Here is a 22,157-nt window from a genome sequence, read left to right as displayed (position 1 = left end):
CGCTAAAACAAATTTTAAATGCAATTCTCATTACTTATAACCAATTTATTGCGATTAACTCATATACATTAACTTATAAATATCAGAAGAAGTTTCAGAACATTTTTAATAATATTCTCTAAGTTTGATTGTGCTAGCGACGCGACGGAACATTTTCTAATAGTTCCCAATTATGATCTTGTATTTAAAATAACTAATAGATTAGGTATATTTTTCATTGCATTCTATTTTTAAAATAGCTTATTTATTTAAAGATAGTTAAACACTGATTAACCTCTACAAATTTTGGAATTATGTTTGCTTTAGATTCAAATCGCTTAAAGACATTAACTGGTAAATGGTTCTATGATTTGCATTCCAACCTTTGACATCTCTGCAATTAATGACGTAAAAAATAGCGGTGTATCGATTAAATCGATGAACCGAATTGTCTCGTGACTTTACTTTCATTAACCAGAGCCGGGTTAAGCCAATTTAACCATCAAGAACCATACTTAAAATCTCTTATATATTATAATAGATCATTCACAGGTTTAAATCTTACTCCGAAATTATTTACTAAAAAGTCTTTTACGTTTTTCAGTAGCCACTTCCAGCCACTTCAGTAGTTATTTTATTTTTTTCCCATATGGAACGAATTACCTAGTTTTAATTCATATAGTTTTATGTTTTGGAGTATAGGCTTTATTTCGTTACATTTGTAACTTTTTTACTTGTGAGTTATCTGTTTGTGTCTCCAAATCTATATTCCTAGGATTTTTATTATTATTAATGGTTCGACAGCTTTTAGACGGCCTCTAACTTAAGTTTCCTACGCATTATTGTTCTGTTCCATGTTTGGATTTTCGGGTATCATCCAGTAGATCTTTTCAGCATCTTGCATTACGCAGTCTCTCTAACTAAGCTTTAGTTTACTCAGTTTACTCGTACCCACTGGTTGCGTAGTTGTAATTTTTTTGATCATATTTGACAATGCCCACGCTACATGCCCTGTACATTCTAGACATATTTGCTTAATTATGCCAACAATATTTTTACCACCAAACTTCCGTTTGTATATGTTATGTAGCTTAAAGTTGTATTTACGCCTTCAGGTTCTATTTTCATAAATCGCCCCAAACTATGAGGACCCAAGAAGACCTTGAAGAATTAGAACAAGAGCTCTCAAATATCAAATGAGATACATTTGGTCTATGTGAAACTCGCCTAACAGGAGAAGCATATACCATTTTAAAATCTGGTCAAGAGCTATACCAGAAAAACTCCGTAGAAAATGATCATCCAGGCGATGTAGCGTTCATGATAAATAAAAGAGCTACCTATAAAGTAACGATGTTCTGTGCAATATCAAACAGAGTCATACCTATATCTTATCATCGCTTTGAACAGCATATACGGGGTTACAGATAAGATACGGATATGTACCGACGGGAAACTCAGCAGACGAGGAAGCTGAATCATTTTACCGAGATTTAAAAACAGCAAGAAAGCAAGAGAAATCAAACTTCGTAATTTGCAATGATGACAGTAAAATTCTCCTGTTAGTGATTCCATAGTAAATAAAAAAAACCAGGAAAAAACTTTATAATCCTATGCCGACCTCCGGACATAGTAAGTATTTAGTCTTACATTTAGTTTAATCTCAAAAAACACCAATCTCTGATTTTATATGTATGTTATTTAAAAACACAAATGATGTATCCTAGTTATGCTTTTGACTTACTAATAATATATAATAAACTTCGTAATAATCACAGGATATTTTAATGAAAAAAAATTGAATACTAAAAAGAGCTAAGCACAAGACTAAGATCAATAGAGAAACTAAAACAAATGAATAAAAACGGACTAGCCAACAAAATAAAAGTAACCGTAATAACATCGGTTAAAAAAATATGCTCAAACACAAACAAAGCCAAATCATCTATAATTATAAACATTATAAACTTCAACCTAATACAATTAAACTATAACAATAAAACACTGAAAACTTTGTTTTCAAAACTTCCACATAATATCTTAATTCAACACAAAAATGTCAATATCATGAACACACAGCCTCCTAAATTATACTCTTTTATTAAACACAAACCTGATCACCCAATAAGACCTGTAGTTTCTTTTTATACAGTTCCGTCATATAAACTTTCAAAAAAACCGTTAGAGCTTATTTTAGAATACACTAAATTTTCATCTAAATTTACCGTAAAAAATACAATAGAACTAGTTAATAAAATACATTTTCAATTACCTAACAACTCCAGAGTAATTTCATTTAACGTTAAAAATCTTTTTCCTAGTATTACCCCTACAGAAACTTTTGTTGTAGTAAAAAGCCTTTTAGACCATAATATTACAAATCAAATCATTACATCTGATATTTTACATCTTCTTGAAATTTGCAGAAACCAGGACTACTTTGAATTTAATAATCAAGGATATACAAAAAACAGTGCAGGACTTATAATGGGTAATCCTCGAAGCCCATTGCTATTAGATATTTTTATGGATCATCTACAAACAAAGATTTCAAAACATCAAACGGTACTCAGACTGTATTCAAACAGTTTTTATATTGGTGAAGATACGTAGACGATGTACTGGTATGTTTGACTGGAACCAACAGGCAACTTAACCAATTTTTATCGTATATTAATTCACTCCATAAAAATTATCAGACTTAAAACAAACATGAGTTCTCCGTATTTCATAAACCTACCCATACTGACACGACTATACACAATTCATCATTTCATCTTACACAACATAAATTGGCAGCTTAGCATAGCATGTTACATAAATTAATAGAACTTCCGATGTCAAAATGCAACTTTGAGAAAGAATTAAATATTATTAAGCAAATAGGAGTAAACAATAGGTACAACGAACAAACAATTAATAAAATTTTAATATACATAATAATACATAAGAAAGCCCTGAAATTAGTATTTCCACCACAAGAAAAAAAACCCAGTACCTTCTGCTCGATAACATATACAGGCAAGATGTCAACAAAAATAGCAAAACACATAAAAAGAAAGGAATAACATCAGCTTTTAGAACAAACAACAACTTAGGCAAATATATTAAGAACAACAAGAGCCAAAATAAAAACCAGTTACACAGTAATGTATACAAACTTAAGTGTGGCGACTGCCCAAAAACTTACATTGATCAAACAGGTAGAACTTTTAACAAACGTATAGCAGAACATAAAAGTCCTTTCAATAATAGAAAAACAGAATCTACATACGCACTTCACCTTCTAGATCATAATCAATCTTTTAATGACGAATTTCAAATTCTTCACAAAAGAACAAAAACAGTTCTTCCCCCCTCAACCTATTCAGTTAAAGACTATAAAGTGTAAACACATATCCAAAATGTATCACTTGAGAAAGCCACTCTACCGAAACAGCTGTAGTGATAAGATATAATAATAAATTTTGTAAAAGTTTTTAAAACAAAGTTTTCAGTGTTTTATTGTTAGAGAAAATGAATTTCCATCAAGTAAAGGACAAATCCATCACAATTAAACTACTCCCAGAAAGACAAGTCAAAACAGATTAAACTTAGGACAGCTTAAAAGTTTAAACAAGAACGTGAAAAAATAAGTTAGGAACGATAATAAAAACTATGCTTATAATCTAATAAAAGATATAATAAAGGGTGACTGCAATATATCATCATATCAACACAACATCGGACAGGTTCTTAACAACAATTAAAATCAGAGCCGTACTTGAAATCATATTCAAGTAAAATTAAATGAAAAATAATAATTTATTATCAATGGAAATTATTACCACTTCTCAAAGCAATCCAATGTATTCTACTGTTGTACCTCAACAAACCAGTCCAACATTTCCACTAAAAGAACAGGCCATCATCTTCAGTTCAATTAATGGCGCAAAATTACAAGATTATCTATCGCAACTAGGACTACTCGTTCAAGCAAACAATATTATTTATTCCTAAAGAATCTCTAATAATCGAGTATGCATTTATATTTCCAGTAAAGTTGTAGTTGATGACTTTCTCATTAAAACAGGATCCATAAAAATAAAGAATGAAGTACTTCTAGCACTTAGACTAATCACCTCATCAGAACGCCTTCTTTTATCTAGTGTTAGTCGAACAATTTCACATGAAATATTGAGCAATCTTCTTCAGAACCTAGGCTTGAAATTGATGTCACCTATAACGTGTTTGAGAATTATAGCTACAAATCCTGAATATAGCTACATACTTAGTTTTAGGAGTGAAGTATACATAGAACCCCTAGTTAATATTGACCTGAGTTTATCGTGGTCAAACATTATAATGTTAACTACAAATATTTTTATCCAGCGACCAATCGCTTTGTTTCATCTTGCCTCACAATGTTCATCACAAACCTCTCTTCGAATTAATTTTGATATACTAAATACTCTTCCAACTTTTAATCCACCTCACAATATCACTTCGCAGATTCCCACAATAGACAACCATGAAAGTAATTTACCAACTTCGAAGAATTCGCAACCAACCTATTTCACAAAGAATATAATAAAAGTAGTTTACATCCAAAAGAATAAGGGCTGCCATCAATTCTGCACCCTATAAAACATAATACTATCCATTCAAGACTCACCCCATGAACGATAGATACAAATGGGCCAGAAATTACATAATAAAATTCAAACAAAACTAGAAAGTAACAACAGAAAGCGAAGAAGCTGCTAAAAGATTGATCAATGAACATTAAAAATCATATGTCTTAAAGTATGAATAATTTCGGGATTGACCAAACGAGACATACAAAACTAAAAATTTTAAAACCAAAATATTTCCCATATAAAGGAATGTCTAATGTCTAGGAATGATATTTGATTAACTCAACTTAATAATAACCAAATTACCTTGGAACTCCACTGTCCAGCTATAGAGACTTGGATAAAGAAGTGAGAGATCAAGTATAAAAAGCAAATAGACTGGTAGGATGCCTCAATAACACTATATGGCGAAACAGACACATTAACACTGAGATGAAGTCAAGAATTTATAAAGCCAGTGCAGTGTAAGACGAATATTGACATATACCTCAGAAACAAGCCCAGACACAGTCACAACACAAAGGCTACAGAAAACGGCAGAGATGAGAGTATTGAGAAGAATCACAGGAAATACGCTGAGAGATCGAAAGAGAAGTGAAGACGTTAAAAGAAAATGTAACTTACAGTGTATAAACGCATGGACACTAAATAGAAAAAAAAATGGAATAACCACATAAGCAAAATGGAGGAGACCCGTGTCGTCAAAATAGCAAGAGATAATCAACAATGGGCAGAAAAAGTATCGGACGGCCGCTCAAAAGATGGAGTGATAACCTTTCAAAGAAGTATTAATCCGCCAATGAACAAGCAGAATTGTTTATAAAGAAGAAGAAGAAGTAAAAGAACTACTTAAATTGGAAAACAGTTCCAACTTTAAAAAGTTCCAACTATTAAACAATTAAATTGAAAAAGTAATATCCAGCAGTTAGTTTTTTCATATCGAAATGATTTTAACACTGGTAAACACTGCCCATGTTATAAATCTTTAATTTTTTCCAAAATTATGGATGTGTCGCATATGCATCTGCCAGCACAACAACCTTAAAACCTTTGGATACGTTATGTAACAGCTCCCTAAGGATTATACTTGGTGCGTACAGAACAACTTCGATAAATAGCGTACAAGCTGAAATAGGTGAACACACGCTAAAGCTTTATAGGCAGCTATTACCCTATTAAATAAAAGAATTCCAATAAATAATCTCCCATATTTTCGCAGAATCCATCATGTAATGAAACTACTTAACTGGAAGCAATCTCCACCCTTATATTATATTTATCTTGATCTACACCTTCGATTGTAAAAATTGGATATTAAACAATTCCAACGGTCAATTGCAGTCTATTAGAATTCCAAAAAATAGCACCAACCCTAACCTTATCTTATAACACTTCTGATCTAATCTAATCTAATTAACTCCCATTTCGATTACATGGTATACTATACAAACACGTCTAAAACTGAAAATGGAGTCGGAGTAGCAATAATTAACAACACAAATATTCGCAAACATAGAATTCCAGGTACTGCAACAATATTAATAGTAGAACACTATGCAATTTACAAACTGATATTGCACGCAAATGCAAATAAGATAAACAGCATTAAGTTTTTCTGGGTCCCGTCACATTTTGGAATAGCAGGCAATGCAGCAGACAGAAATGCCAAAAAAGCCATGAACGATAACACTATTTTTATGTCACCCCAATATGTAAGTATGGATCTAAAAAGCTTTGTAAAGTACCTGTTCGAGAACTGGAACAATACATGGAATTCACCAATCAAACAATACACCATCAAAGCTTCAGGAGATAAAAAAAATAAGCAAACATCTCACCAGAGGTATCCAGACGAAAGCATATAATTATTTCCCTTTTACGACTTAGATATACCCAGTTTTCTCACGAACATTTGTTTAAAAAAGAAGAAGGTCCAATTTGTAATGAGTGCGGTTCACCCCTTATAGAAAAACATGTGCTAGTGGAAAAGTGCGAAAAATTCAATAATCACAGAATTAAATACCATCTACTTATGTTTTTAAAAGACTTTAATTTACTTAGCAAATGAAGCTTAGTAAAGTTAGCGATGGGAAAATTTGTGCAATCATAATTATATTTTTTAATTTTGGAAAATCCAATACCGACCACGCGAATATGTTGCAATTGGCACGGTAAAGTGTAAGAAATATAGTCAGAAGTTGCAAAACTACAGGTTTAGTCGTCACAAAACCTAGAAATGTAGGAAAAAATAATATAACCGGAGCAGATGGGAGGCCACTAAGACGAATTATAGTGAAAAATAGCCGTGCAACTTATCTAGAATTAAGTATTTTGTGAAATAACGTTGTTGAAAAATACGTTTCTAAATCAACATTTTTCCGAGAGCCCCACAAATTAGGATTTAGTACTTACTAAGTACTACAAAGTATATAGTTGAATAAATCAGTACATATTGTTTTTGAAAAATTTCTTTTTGTTTTAGGCTAAGAAAAAGCCACACTGAACATTACAAGAAAAGAAAAATAGGTTAAAATGTTCAAAAGAGTATTATGATTAGACACGTTCAGCATGGGATGCAAATAAATGGAGTGATCAATCTAGATTTAAACTGTGCATTGAGGTTTCGTTATTTGCAGTAAAAATGAAGCTTTTCATCCCGATTTCCTGAAGAGAAAAGCCAAAATTTCTGCGTAGGTATGTTATGATTTGGGCGGCATGTCTTCTAAAGGTGTGGGAAAATTGTTTTTTATCGATGGGATTGCAAATACTGACAAATATTTGAAGATTTTGGAAAACTCTCTTTACCGATTATGGAACAAAGTTTAACATCAGCGAAAAATTGTGCCTTTCAACAGGACGGCACAGTTTGCCATACCTCAGAAAAGAGTTTAAAATAGATTTAGGAGCATGGTATATGACTTCTGGAAAGGGTTTCTAACAGTCCCGACTTGTTTTCCATAGAAACTTTGTAGTGCGAAATAAAAAAGTATTCAGGAAATATCCTGCCAGGCCCGTCAACAAATCGAAGCAAAAATTGCAACAAATATGGGATTCATTTACACCATAATTTTGCCAGAACTTTGGAAGAATTTTGGATGTAATTAAAAATAAAGGAGATGTTACTCAGTGGCAAACTTTCTCATTTTTTTTTGTTAATATTACATATTCTATGTTTATATAATAGTTTAAAAAAAATCCAAAATATTTTATTGGCTACCAGTATCATTTTATATTTTATTTACGCTACAAAAGGTACCACATACACTTACGAAACCATTATGCAAATCACCAGATCGAAAAAGGTATCAATCAGTATACGCTAGTCTTGGCTCACATATCAGTTTCACTTTCCTTGCATTCCTTAATAAAGGTTTAGAAATTGCCGCTATTATTGTAATGTGCGGTTTACTAATATTAATTTTTGATAAACGAACACCGCAGTGATCTACAATTATGTAAATATTGCCAAATTAAGCAATAGTAATATGAAACTTCGTTTAATGTATGAAGAAGAGCAGGTATCCCAAGAGAGAATAATTACAAACACAAAACAAGAAGCACAAATTGTAAACGGGAAACTGCTGGTTTATAGTCACTAAAGTTGATTACATGCTGAGAAAATTTAAATCACAATCATATACACGGACAAATAAATAGTATGACATTTTACGTAGGTCAAACAAACTACTGGCATTATAGCAGGAAAATACCGGCAAAAACGTTTGATAACTAGCCTCTTTCGTTAATATTTTTACTAACAAATTCCCTTCGTTTGGGTTTATCTCTTTTTTCATCGTAACCATGTAAATTAGTAAATAAATTGGCGATAAAAATTATGCGTTTATGTACGCACAGAAATTGCATTTACTTGATCGTTTGTGCATAAAATGTATCAAGACCAATTTCAGCAGGCATATTATTTTTATGCTACATCTTATTCTTCTAGTTCCATGACCGTTATCGATCGTTGGATATCATATTGGCCACCATATTCGCTATCGTGACCAAATTGATAGCAGCTCTAAATAATGTTGTAGTCGATTTTCCATACCATTGACTTAGATTTTTCAGCCATGATATTCTTTTTCTACCAAGACCACGTTTACCTCGAATATTTTCATAAATTATCAGATGTAAGAGTTCATATTTTTTAGGGTGTCTCATAATATGACTAAAGTATTCCAGCTTGAGCCTCTTTATTATATTGACCAGTTGTGTAGTTTGGTTCAGGCGTCTAAGAACCTCCTCATTTCTAATTATGTCGGCCCAGCTTATTCGTAGTAGTCGTTTATAAAACCACATCTCAAAGGCTTGCAAACGTTTAAGTATCGCCTCACTTAGGGCCCACGCTTCCATTGCATACACTAGCACTGGAAAAATATAGCAATATGCCGTTCGAACGCGAAGGTCAATATTAAGATCTTGGCTGCAAAGTACGTTTCTCATTTTTACAAAAGTGGCTTGGGCTTGTTCTATGCAGCTTTTAATTGGTACAGTTGGATCTCAGCTGAAATTGATATTACTACCGAGCTACACGAGTTTCTCTACTCCATCCAGTACGGCATCTCCGACTTTTTGTTTGCTAACTACCATATATTTAGTTTTCTTAACGTTGTGTTTTTTTATCATGTTCATTAGATTTTGAAGGTCTTGTCCGCAATTAGCCAGCACCAATGTATCGTCGGCATATCTAATATTGCTTACGGTTACACCATTAACAATAATACCTTCTCTTTTCTCTATTATGGCTTCCTTAAATATTTCTTCCGAATACAAGTTAAAGGGTAAAGGCAATATGATGCAGCCTTGTCTCGCTCCTCTTTTTATATCTATTTCGTCCAATGGTTCTTGTACAACTTTTATTTTTGCCACTGATACCAGAAAAGATTTGTAATTATTCGAAAATGTTTATCGTCCAATCCAGCTGTTTTCAATATTTCTATCATTTTGGTATGTCAAACCTCGTCAAAAACTTTTTTAAAATCGATTGCACAGATGTATACATTTTGATTTATATCTCTGCATCTCTGGATCAGAACCTGGATACTAAACAAGGCTTCTCTCATACCTAAGTCACTTCTAAATTCGAATTGAGTATTGCTATTTCTCTCCTCTAATATCCTGTATATTCTGCTACGTATTACTCGCAGAAACATCTTCAAAATGTGGCTCATCAGACTTATTGTCCACGTAACCTCACTTACTTTTGTAGATAGACCTGTTAGAGCAATCGGTGTATAGTGTTCTACTCTTTCATCTTCAAATAATTTAGAAATGTAGTTTTTCCATTATTTTAACTGTTCATTGATATCTAATATTCTGTGTCGGTTTTTGTCTTCTAACTTTGGGATAGTTGTTTCGGTTTGATTCCGGCGATCTCTTTTAATGTTTTATGCAAATAAAATGTCTCGTGTTTCTTTTTATATTGTTTTATTTCAATACATTATTTACTATGTAATTGTGTTTTCGAATGTGTTCTGAATGATTATTGCGTGGATCCTCTTGTATCCGTTTTTATCTTGATTTCTCTTCTTTGATCCATTAGTCTCAATATTTCTTTTGTCATCACATCCACCTTGTTTTCTTCTTGTTTTTACTGCACTTACTTTTATTTCTTAAGCGGTCTTTTAATATATCTTTAATTCTCGTCCAGTTTTCCTCAGTACCTTTATCTTTGCTTTCAATCTCAGTCTTATTTTTCGTACTAGAATATTGTGATCTGTTGGTGAATCTTTATTTGGATATGTTTTGACTGCTAATACTGACTTTCTGTCTTTTATTTATACATATGAAGTCTATTTGGTTATCTTTTTTTTCATGTCATATTCCCACACTATACTTTCCTCTACTCCTTCGTCAATCTTCCATTAAAATTTCCCATGACAATATTCTCGTGTTTCTTTGGAAATGCAAATACTTTTTCTAAATCAAGATAGAATTTTTCAATTTCTTCTTCTTCATAGATATGTGTGGGTGAATATGTTTGTAATATATTCACATTTACTGTTTTTGTTTGTATTTGTAACATTAGTATCCTAACTGAGAATAGGATGACGCCTTTTACAGCTTTATCTGTTTTTTTTCGTTACAATTATTGCTATACCATTTTTGAGTTTTGAACTGTCTCCTCCTAAATAGTATACAATATGATAGTCTATAGTTACTTTGTCAGACCCTGGTCATCTCATTTCACTTATTCCAAGTATGATACATGCTATACTAAAAAAATCCAATTACCCGATAATTGCCCTACTAAAAGGAAATACGGGAGATCCGTATTCATTAAGATTAGCTCAACAGTGGCAGTGACTGCGTGGTTTTGAAATAAAAACAATGGAAAGGAAGAAACCATGTTTATAAACTGAAACTATGAGATAGAAACTTACATCTAGATAGAGCTACATCTAAATAGAGCGAAGCAATTTTAAACACGTCAGTACACGCGCAAGGTGTGACAGATCCGTTTTTCCTTCACTTAACAATGTGAAGAAGCGTGGGAAACTTGACGCGACCATTCGTGTAATAAAAAAACTATTAATTGTCAGCGTTTAAAGGCTATAGCTGGATAAGATGCTAAATCTGCACTCGGTTGGGTTTTTATTGGGGTGGGGCACTTGAAATTCCAGATTTAGAAACCCCTTTAGCAAAATTTTGATCTCTTTAGTTGGCCCCTAGGTCCCCTATTGCACAAAATGGGATTTTTTCGAAAAAAAATTTCTGAGCGATTCTTGGATTTAAAAAATCTGAAAAAATTCTCGAACAGACATTTTAACGCCCAAAAACCTTTTGATTTTTTTTCAGATTTTTTGGATCAATATTAAGCTTAGGAAAATATTTGAATTTTTCAAAAAAAAATTAGGTTATGTAAGTAATTATTAGCAAACTTCTAGATTATTGTTTTTTTTGAATTTTTTTTCGCTCTTTTAAATAATTAAAATTTTTTACTTTCGCTCTTGAAAATCCTCAAAATTCGAAAATCACCCATTTTTATGATATTTTTTGCCATATTTTAAGCACGTAACCTCATTTAAATGCGACAAATAACGATTTTTGTTTCTTTCTCCCCTTTATTCGAGTGGTTATCAATTAAATATATTCATCCGCAAAAACACAACCATTTTTTCAGATGTTTTGAATCAAAGTTGATCTCATAAAAAATATTTGAATTTTTCAAAGAATTTCTAGTTTATGTAGATAATTTTTGGCATCTTCTAAATGTATTCATTTTAAAACGATTGCCGAAGTGGAAATTGAAACGCCAATAAACTTATTTTAAAGTTCAATTGTGGCTTATTCCCATTAAAATAGTAATTTCTTGAAAATACTACAAGAAAATAGCTTCAGAACAATATTAAAAAATATTGCAGAACAAAAACTAGACCATATAAAAGTTTGCAAAATTTTTAACTTTTTTTTTATAAAAAAACAATTTTTCTTTATAAACGCACTTTATATAATAAAAATCGGAATATTTTGCGGACTCTATATCTCGGTAAGTATTAACTTAAATTAAATTCAGAAAATGGGTTGGAAAAGACTCAGCAAGATGCTTCTTTGAAATGAAAAACAAAAAAGTTAAATTACTAGTTGTTCCTGAGACACTACCAGTAAAAATTGACCGGCATTTGCGACGAAGTTATAAACCATACGATGATAATCTTTAAACCATTACCTTTTTCTTTCGTAGCTTTCTCGATAAAAATTTTCATATTTTAAAGATACTTAACATATACTTAATACTATAATAATAAGAACGATCGGTATTGAAAAATACCAAAAAAACTAAGTTGAATAAAATTGAATTTTAAAGTTCAAAATCGGTAGACGTAAAAAATGTATTTTTTCGGCTTCAAAGGGAGCAATTTTTTTAAATCCGATGTAATTATATGTTCTAATTTTTGTTGTAAAGGGTTTTAAAAATTTCAATTAATAAAAATGGATTGCAAAATTATATATTATAAAGATTTTTTAGACGAATCATAAAGGTTCTAAGTGCAATCTAAGTGGTTGCAAAACATTGAATAAGATAAGGCTTGTTTCTCCCCTTTTTGTATTTATTGCTATTTTGCAGCAAGGGTAATAAATTATCACATTTTTAACCTAACACTTCTTATAGAAAATTCAATTATCGTTATTTTGCTTCAGTACAACTTTGCTCCAAAAAGAATCGTTTTAAAGATATAAGCAAGGAAAGGTAGTAAAACGATGTTTAAGTAATTTTTAAATATTTAAATGTTTTAATTAATACTCACGATCTATTTGAAAGAAAGAATAAGCTAATTATTATTACTGAAGTTAGTATGTAACTTTTTCTGCAAAAATCCGATTTACATTCACCTCAGAACAAATCCGCCCTGGTCTATTCAGTAATATTTAGTTATGTATTTAGTAATGTAGGTACGACCAGTTTTAACTTTTCTTTCAAAATTTCCGATTTTTTTAATTGTGAAATTGTATTTACCACAGTTTCTTGAGGAATACGTAAATTTTGAGCAATTTTAGGCCCAGAAAGTGCTTTGTTATGGCCAAAACAGTGGAATTTCGTAAATAGTTAGATAAACTTTCCGCGTACCATTTTGACAAGTAAGTAAATTATATCACTTAATTGACATCATAAATCATGTCTTCAACGCACACTTGATAATAACGCATGTCCCTAAAGTTTTCGGAAGAACTAAATATGTATTTCCTAATTTTAAATTGTTTTATTAACTAAACACAGGAAATTAAGTATATATATTTATAGAATTATATTGTATTTTTATAGAACAGAAAGAGGACAGTGATCTTCAATGGCACGTAAATTTGGTCTTTCATGTGCAATAAGTCCTTGGACTGTTTCTAAATCGATCTCACGAAATTTTTGCAAAATTCTTCGCCTTAGCTGATCTTCACTATACACCATTTGACTCAAAACAGCCCAAAACTCTTCTATAAGCCTCGCCTAAGGAACATTTGGGGGGTTGTCGCGCTTGAGAACGAAATTTATATTTTGAGCAGTTAACCAATCTGTCGTTCTCCTGGCTTAATGGCATGACGCTAGGTCGGACTAAAATATGATTTCATCATAGGCGTGATGAGTATTAACAAATTGAACAAGCTTTGTAAGACACCTGCCAACGTAATTGTCAGCATTGAGAGCTTCACCGCAAACACGCCCAACAAACAGCTGTGAAACACCAGCTTCTGAGATGGCACACCGTACCAAAATTATATCGGCAAATTTCACCTTTCCCTTAAACCTAACTTCGTCCGGTGCATCTTGTACGTTGCGAGTATAAAATCCGTCGTTGCCCTTCATTTCGGAACTGGATAAAGTAAAATACTTTTCATCATCAATAATGAGAATTTTACCAGAAAAATGAATACGTCTCAACGCATGGCAACATCTAGGAATTTTTTCTAACTGGGCGGGTGTGTACTAAGGAGCTTTTTTCTTTTATATTATTTTAAATAATTATTTCTAGAAATTGTTCTACTTACAGTCATTTGTGAAATATTATATCTTTGGATTAATCTCTGTTCCCGAACAGAAGTTCAGAAAACTCTTGGTCATTCACTTTTGGGCAAATTAAGGCATGGTATACCATTTTCGCACTCTTTAATTGTCTAGTAAATCGTTGACACAGAAATATTTTGAGCACTAAAAATTCTACAATGTCGCGTTTTGGTACATGTCTAACTAAACGATAAATACTTTGACGAATATTAAGTTTGTATGACATCTTAACGAACCGTATTTGTCAAAACTGAAATTGTTTATATCGTTTAAGTTTTTTACTAACTTTGGTTTCCAATGGCAACTTGATCCAATGCTTCCTACAAATAATATTTTTAAATCTAAAATATTCCGAAAACTTAACGGACACATCATAATTTCCAGAAAAAAATTATACTAGTGATTTAATTGGATAAATAAATATTTATCACTGTTTAGGAGATCGTCCAATTACTTTGCGCCAGACATTACTTTTTCTTTTTGTTTATTTTATAATTATTGTAGCTGATAAAAATATTATATACTGTTAATACTTTGACAAAACCACATGGCATCAAATAAGCTTAATCGTATTGTGTTGAATATTGGATTTGGTCCAATTCATATGTCTGGTCTCTTTTGCGGTACTGGTAATTTTTACCACTGCTTTTTACATTTTTAGTATGATGTCTGAAGAGAAGTGCTGAACAGCAGTTATTTCTTTGAGACTAATCCTCAAAAATCCTAACGGTGAAATTCAGTGGGCTATGTCTGTTTCAAAAATTTCTTTCTTTACGAAAACAAAATTTATTCATGAAGTAATATTCTAAGCGTCCTTCTGATATCTTTTTCAAGTCCAGATCAAAAATGCTTTCATTTTTTACTCGAGCCGATTATACGACCGGGACACCCTCTGAGGTGACGGGTACACGTAAACTCATCACTAACTACCATAAATACCCTCGTACATAGTACAAACTCATCACCGCCATAAAAGTAGGGTTTTCAAAATAGACCCTAGGAGATTGGTAAACTGATCACTGGCCTACCTGCACCCCAAATCAGGTATAGACCATAAAATCCTTGCAAACGGCTAGTTTCTGGTAATATCACAGAATAATCCAAATCCAGATGTCTTAAATGCAACTGCAATTTATTGGTTTTTATTTTATGATTCCACAAAATTCTATTAATGGCTACGTAAAATCATGTGAAAAGAAAAATTTCTCTTCATTTGCCCTTGTTTCTTCAACATGGATAGTGAACTGCTAATTGATTACGTTCTGAGCGAAAGCGGACAAAAAATGATGGTTATGAATAATTTCAAATTTCAATTGCGAAAGACTCTAAAAAAATCGAATTGCCTTTTGTGAACTTGTGCGACGAAAGGGTGTAAGGCTAAATGTCATACAACTGGTGAGTAGAAATTTTATACCGTTATTGTTTAGTTGTTTCGCACTGGTTTTCGCGAATCATCCTGATCCAACAGAAAAAAATCAGCGTAATATCAGTTAACTGTAGAAGATGTTTCTTGTAGGTAAGGCATAATATTACTTTATTGCTGTAAATTACCTTTTCTGATATTTATTACATTCTGAGATTTCTGATTTTGTTATATATATATATATATATATATATATATATATATATATATATATATATATATATATATATATATATATATATATATATATATATAGGGTATCCAACTAAGTCGGCACCATATGTGAAACCTTTTTATTTTTAGTTTTATGAATTTGAAATGATTATGTTACCTACATAAAAAGTTTTGAATGATCTAAAACCTAGAATACAATGATCAGATATTAAATTTTTTTTTAGTTGTATACGCGGTTTGTCAAAAAACGATGAATTGTGGATATTCTCAAGTCTTAATAAAATTCATGTTGTTTACCGAACCGCCTAAATGACTGAAGAATACTAATATTTGATTCTGATGATTGAAGTTCTAGATCATTCAGAACTAGAGATTAAATTTTTTTTCATAAAACTGGTACCGGCTTAATTGGACTCCTTATTTCTATATATATATATATATATATATATATATATATATATATATATATATATATATATATATATATATATATATATATATATATATATATATATATATATTGAAAAAGCGATAAACGCTTGTAGTCAACGCTGATCAGTTAGACTACAAAACACGACTATTTGGGTGTGCAGCCGAAGATAGGACAAAGAAGTTCTCTTTTTTGTCTACCAAGCTTTCGCAAATCTTTATTTGCATCATCAGGGTTCTACAATAAACAAAATTAGTCCAAATTACAGAATAAAAATTATTTTGTATCTTACACTAATTGAGGTTAGTTGTCACAATGTTTATAAAATGAATTGGACAACTCATCTGACTCCTACAAATAATGGCGAAAACTAACCAAAAAATGTAAAAAAAATTGCTTTTAAAAGCACTGTAGTTGTGGGATCTTTGTACAAGTCATTAAAAGATTAAGTACAGCAAACTGTACTTAAGCATTTTGATGCATTCTGTCACAATAAATGCATTGCTAATTACTATAAATTTAAAAATTTCCGCCAATGATGCCATAAAATGTAAAGCTTTGCACGTGTCAAAAATTAAATTTAACTTCGACTTCTATGCACTAATAGCACACTCAAGTTTTCAGCTTTTCCTATTTTTTAGATATTTTATATTTACTAACTGTCCAAAATCGTCTATTATTTTTAAGATAGTCAAATATCGCCAACACGGTAAGATTTAGACCGAATGTATGCTTAACAAATTATCTCTACTACTAAAAATGCAATGAAAATCAAATAACGAAGTTGGGGACTACCTCCGATATAAACAAAAATAGCACATGTTGACAAATATTTTCATTTTAAAGTTCACTATCGAAATCCTATGTAACTAAATTTTTAGATCTCAAAACCATTTAGATTGGCAGATCCGTCTAATAGGCCACACCGTGAGACATATTAATATCTCAGTTAAATTTTAAAGCAACTTGCTTAAAATAATTTCTGAATTTATTAAATTATCACATAAACGAGAAGCATAACAGGTAAGATGCAATCTTTTGCATTAGAAACCAGGCAAAAATCCCGGTGATGAGTTTACCTATCTGCGGTGATGAGTTTACCAATCTCCAAAGGATGCCGGTGATCAGTTTACTATATCTCCGAGGGTCTAATAATTTTATGAGGGGCTATATAGTGATGAGTTCGTACACGTCCGAGGTGACAGGTTTGGGGCTACACAATAAAACCATAAACTTATGTGGACGGTCTTCTTTTTAGTGATGTTATCTAATTAGAATAACAGACTAGAGTAATATTCTCTATTAATAAATTTACAAGTTAACAAAGGTACATACATAATTTTTTTTTTGTCACTTTTTTTACGGAAAAATTGGCTGTCTAAATTATAACGTTGATTAAAGTTTACCGAAAATTAAAAATTATAAAAAAAGATTATGATTATATATTATACGAATTTGATCATTAAAATCGATAAAATGTAACTATATAAATATAGAATTATGTGTAATGTTTCTTTAGAAGCATTTTCAAATAAAAATTTTAATAAAAATCTTCCAATTTTGGTAGCATATTTTCCCACATTTCTATAGCTTTACCAATATTTTCTAATAAAATACCTTTTGGGATCCATACCGCAAACTAATAGTATTCTCTATTCGATATAAAAAGAGAATACTGTTAGTACTTGCACTTGATAGTAATTGGGATCAGTTCTTTTTAAAAGCAATTGACCGTCCTTCTTCTTCAGGTTCCTTCTCCTATCGGAGGTTGGAAATCATCATCGCTATTTTAATTTTATTGGCCGCGCTTCTGAATAATTCTAATGAGCTGCAACCGAACCACTCTCTCAAATTTCTTAGCCAGGATATTTTGCGTCGTCCTGGGTTTCTTTTCCCTTGTATCTTCCCTTGCATAATTAATCTAAGTAATACATACTTCTCGCCCCTCATTGTATCGCCCAGATATTGAATCTTTCTAATTTTAACAGTTTTTATGACTTCACATTCTTTCTTCATTCTTTATAACATCTCTATATTAGTTACTTTTTCAGTCCACGATATTCTATGGATTCTCCTGTAGCACCACATCTCAAAGGAGTTTAATTTTTTGATTTCAGACTGTTTCATTGTCCACAATTGACCGTCCATTAGTTGGTAAAATTTGTTTTTTGTTCAATTGCTTCTTTAGGCGTAAGTTATCTTGCTTTATATGAACACTTAATTTAGACTGTGCCTGAGTCACCTATTAAACCATCAGGACTAGCTGCAAGAAAGGGATATTCATCATGTATAAAGAGTCCTGATAGGTCAATATTGATATTTAAAATTATTTCTTTTTTTGCTTTGGATTCGTTCGCAATTCCATATTATGTAAATATATTTCCACAAAACGTTGGATTCAATATTGCTTCCACAGTTTTAGTTCTGTCTGTTTTTTCTCGGAATTTAGATATTCTTATTATATTTAAACTTAATTATATCTTCGTTTACAATTTATCGGAAGAATAAAAAACTGTCTGGTTTCATACAGCCTGTAGTTTTCATGCAGCCTTGCTTACAGACTGCGAAATTGTTAATGTTTAACCAAGAGGCGCAACCACTGCAGGGTTAATATTTTAGCTATTCTTTATTGAACAGTCCAAAATGATTTTTTAAAATTTCAAGCGTTTTTGACTAAACACAAATCGAATTTTAATTTGAAAAGATCTTTAAATTATATAGATCTCGAAGACAAAGATATTTTTGAGTATGTGAAAAGTGTTAGTATTACACGGAAAAGCATAGGTGTAAATGTATGGTTATTTGTAAAAGAAATTTATGTCATGTTTTCAAAATAAAAAAAACTACCAATGCTTTCGATAAATTAACACTTCCAACAAGATACATAATTAACATACCTGATAGTAACACCACTGAGTGTTTTTCGCTTCTAGTCGATACCACAATTACCTTGATAACACTAATACACACGTAAAACCAGTGTTTTCCAAGAAGCCTTAGTTTTGCTCGTATTTAATTTGGATTTAATGACAAAATATTCGAGTACGACAAACCATTAAACCGATATGATAGCGCGAGTGACACTATCAGCTTGATATTAAACAACATGTAGGAAGATGGCATATGCAAATAAACCTATCGGAAAATGATTACTCTTGGGAATAGTACTATATTGTTTGTACTAGAACGCAAATAGGTTTGATAAGAAAATATAGTAACAATTATGGAATTTTGTTTACGATTTTAGTTAAATTTAATATTCTTTTAGCAAAATTGTATATGTAATTGTATAATTGACACCAAATATAAAAATTATATTTATTTGGTTTGTATACAATTTACACACGTGCACCATAACGATAATATGTTGAATGTCATTTCAACCATTTTACCATAACGATAAAATCGGTCTTCTTGATTTACATCATAGAAGATGTATAGTGATTATCTGACTGCACTCACGAAATATTTATTTAGAAGTTTTTCTACTGAGTGAGTCTATCGATTGGCCCTACTTCCCTTTCTCTCTCCAGTTTTCCCTTCCAGTTTTCTCTAGGCCATACATCATTATCAGTTGGCGTTACAGCCCTTCCTGAGCCCTGGTCTGACTTAAAACATTCTTCCCTTCTTCCCTGTCGAGTGTCTGTGTTCTCCACCCCCTCACTCCAATTTCCCTTAAATCGTCCTGTACATCGTCCAGATATCTGAGTTTTGGTCGCCCCGTTCTTTTTGTTCACATCATGCATCACCAAAAAGTCTATAGAGTTCGAAATTATCTCGACTTCTCCACAGACCCTGTTCATTTAAAAACTCCTTTAGGCCAAAGTTTTAGCTCCCTAGGTGGCCCCAGGGGTCCTTTATCGTAAAAAGTGTTTAAAATAAATTCTTGAGCGATCCTTTACTTTAAAAAATCTGAAAAAGTTGACGAACATACATTTTAATCTCCAAAAACCCTTTTTATGGATCAAAACTGAGCTTAGGAAAAAGATTTTAATTTAAAAAAAAGTTTTAGGTTATGTAGTTATTTTTAGCAAACTTTTAAATAAATATTATTTAAATAATTTATTTTGAATGGCGAGGTTAGATTTTTAATTTTCACTCCGGAAAATCCTCAAAATTTCGAAAAAAACATTTTTTGGTGTTTTCCCCCTGGTTTTAGCACATAATCTCAACTGTATGTCAATAAATAACGATTTTTGATATATATTTATTTAATTCTATAGAGCGATCAGGTTTGCAATTTTTAGACCAAAACATGCTAAAAATACGAAAACAGTCTTTTAAAAATACATTTTTTCTAATAGCAGAGTAATATTGGCCATTTTCGGTCGACCACCTACAAGATGGACTGACGATTTAAGAAGACTCGATAAAAACTGGATGAGAGCGGCGCAAGATAGATGGGGTTGGAAACATGAGGAAGAGGCCTATGTTCAGCAGTGGACTCTTGAGGCTGGATGATGATGATTGGCCATTTTCACACTTAAACGTAGGTACTCTGAATTCGAAAAAACTGCATTTTTCGGCGATTATCTACATATTTTAAAAGTGACAAATAACGATTTTTGTTTCCCCTCTTTATTCGAGTGGTGATTATCATTTAAATATTATCATTTATGGATTACCTTAATAAAATAATTATATTTAATTTCATATTTTTCAATTTTTATTAATAATAACGAAATAGGTATTTTAAAATTACAAAATAGAAACAATTTTCAAAATCACATTAAAATAATGGTTTTAGTCTTTGTCACTATCTTCGTTTACTCCGAGGTCAGTATCTGATATGATAAGTAAGTCTAAAAGTATTTTTGCTGGTCTAATAACTTTTGACTTATACCTTGCATTGCAAAGATAATAAATAATTGCGGATATGTAAGAACAGGGCCCTACAGTTCTTATTCCATTGGTACAGTCATAACCATCGTGCAAAATACCGACGTATACGAATTAGATTTGTATTTTACATACCATTTGTAGTTCTTGCTATTTATTTGTCTTGATCCAATTAAAACTTTAATGATATTAATAAAGTTAAAAATAAATGGATGCATTGAGTATAACTATATGCATGTGGTGCCACTTCTATGTAACATTAAGTTGTATGCCGTGAAAACGCGTTTCATATAAGTACAGTATAGCCCAAAATAAACAGTAGTGAACTTGTAATTATTTTATTGTTTTAAAAAATTTATATTATTGACACTTTATAACATGTTCTAAATGAGCTCCTCCTCTCTCAAGACAGACTTCATACCGATATTCCAGGTTTCTCGTACTGTTATGGAATAAAGGTTCTCTCAAGTCCGCGAAGAAGGCTCTAACGGCATCCTTTAACTCATTGATAATTTGTGGTGCCCGTTTAAAAACGGGAGTTTTAGCCATGCCCCAAATGTATGAGTCTGGAGAATGTGCAGGATAGGGGAAGTCAGTAAATCGTGAAATGAATTTGTTTGGAAAATGTCCTTAAAGATATTGACGAACTGCGATAGCAGTATAGCAAGTTGCCCCATCCTGCTGGAAAAATTGGTCTCTAAATGCCAAATTACGTGCACGACAAAATTGACGTAGATCAGGGATAAAGCGTGTTAAAATGTGTATGTACCTCTATTGAATAAGTGTACTTGCCTACCATTTTCTTCGATAAAGTATGGAACAATAATTCCGTGTCCCGAAACTGCACACCTGACACTCACTTTTGCGCTATGTAAAGGAACTTCTTGAACTTCATCTGGTCAGAAATCGATTTGTGCGACGATTTACATGGCCTGACAAATGAAAATGTGCTTCGTCTGAAAACCATACATTTTTCAAAAATTCAGGATTTTCATACCGTAATGCAAGAATTCTGGCACAATATTCCACTCTACTGTGATAATCCCTGGGATGTAATTGTTTATTTACCTGAATCACATACGAAAATGCATTTATCTCTTTAAGGATTCTTTGCAAGGAAGTTCGTTTTAAGCCAAGATGCAACGCTGTTCTTGTCTGGCTGGCTTTCGGATTTTCCAAGATTCGCTCAAAAACACG

The 22,157-nt window shown here is 31.7% G+C and overlaps 1 protein-coding gene across 3 annotated transcripts in view; it reads right to left on the bottom strand.

Annotated features, from left to right (window-relative positions):
• Positions 1 to 22,157, bottom strand: part of tsl (membrane-attack complex domain containing protein torso-like) — a 219,484-nt gene that overhangs the window by 133,408 nt on the left and 63,919 nt on the right. The window contains exon 1 of one of the 3 annotated variants that reach the window (XM_072530024.1): positions 19,019 to 19,195. The exons of the other annotated variants lie outside the window; for them this stretch is intronic. The gene's annotated coding sequence lies outside the window, so the exon portion shown is untranslated. Of the gene's footprint in view, positions 1 to 19,018; positions 19,196 to 22,157 lie in introns of those variants that run through there. 3 annotated transcript variants of the gene reach the window in all.

The sequence above is a fragment of the Diabrotica undecimpunctata genome, chromosome 4, assembly GCF_040954645.1.
Source record: "Diabrotica undecimpunctata isolate CICGRU chromosome 4, icDiaUnde3, whole genome shotgun sequence".
In the NCBI taxonomy this organism is placed as follows: domain Eukaryota; kingdom Metazoa; phylum Arthropoda; class Insecta; order Coleoptera; family Chrysomelidae; genus Diabrotica; species Diabrotica undecimpunctata.
The sequence above is the reverse complement of the archived record's forward strand: the minus strand, read 5'-3'. Positions and strand labels throughout refer to the sequence as shown.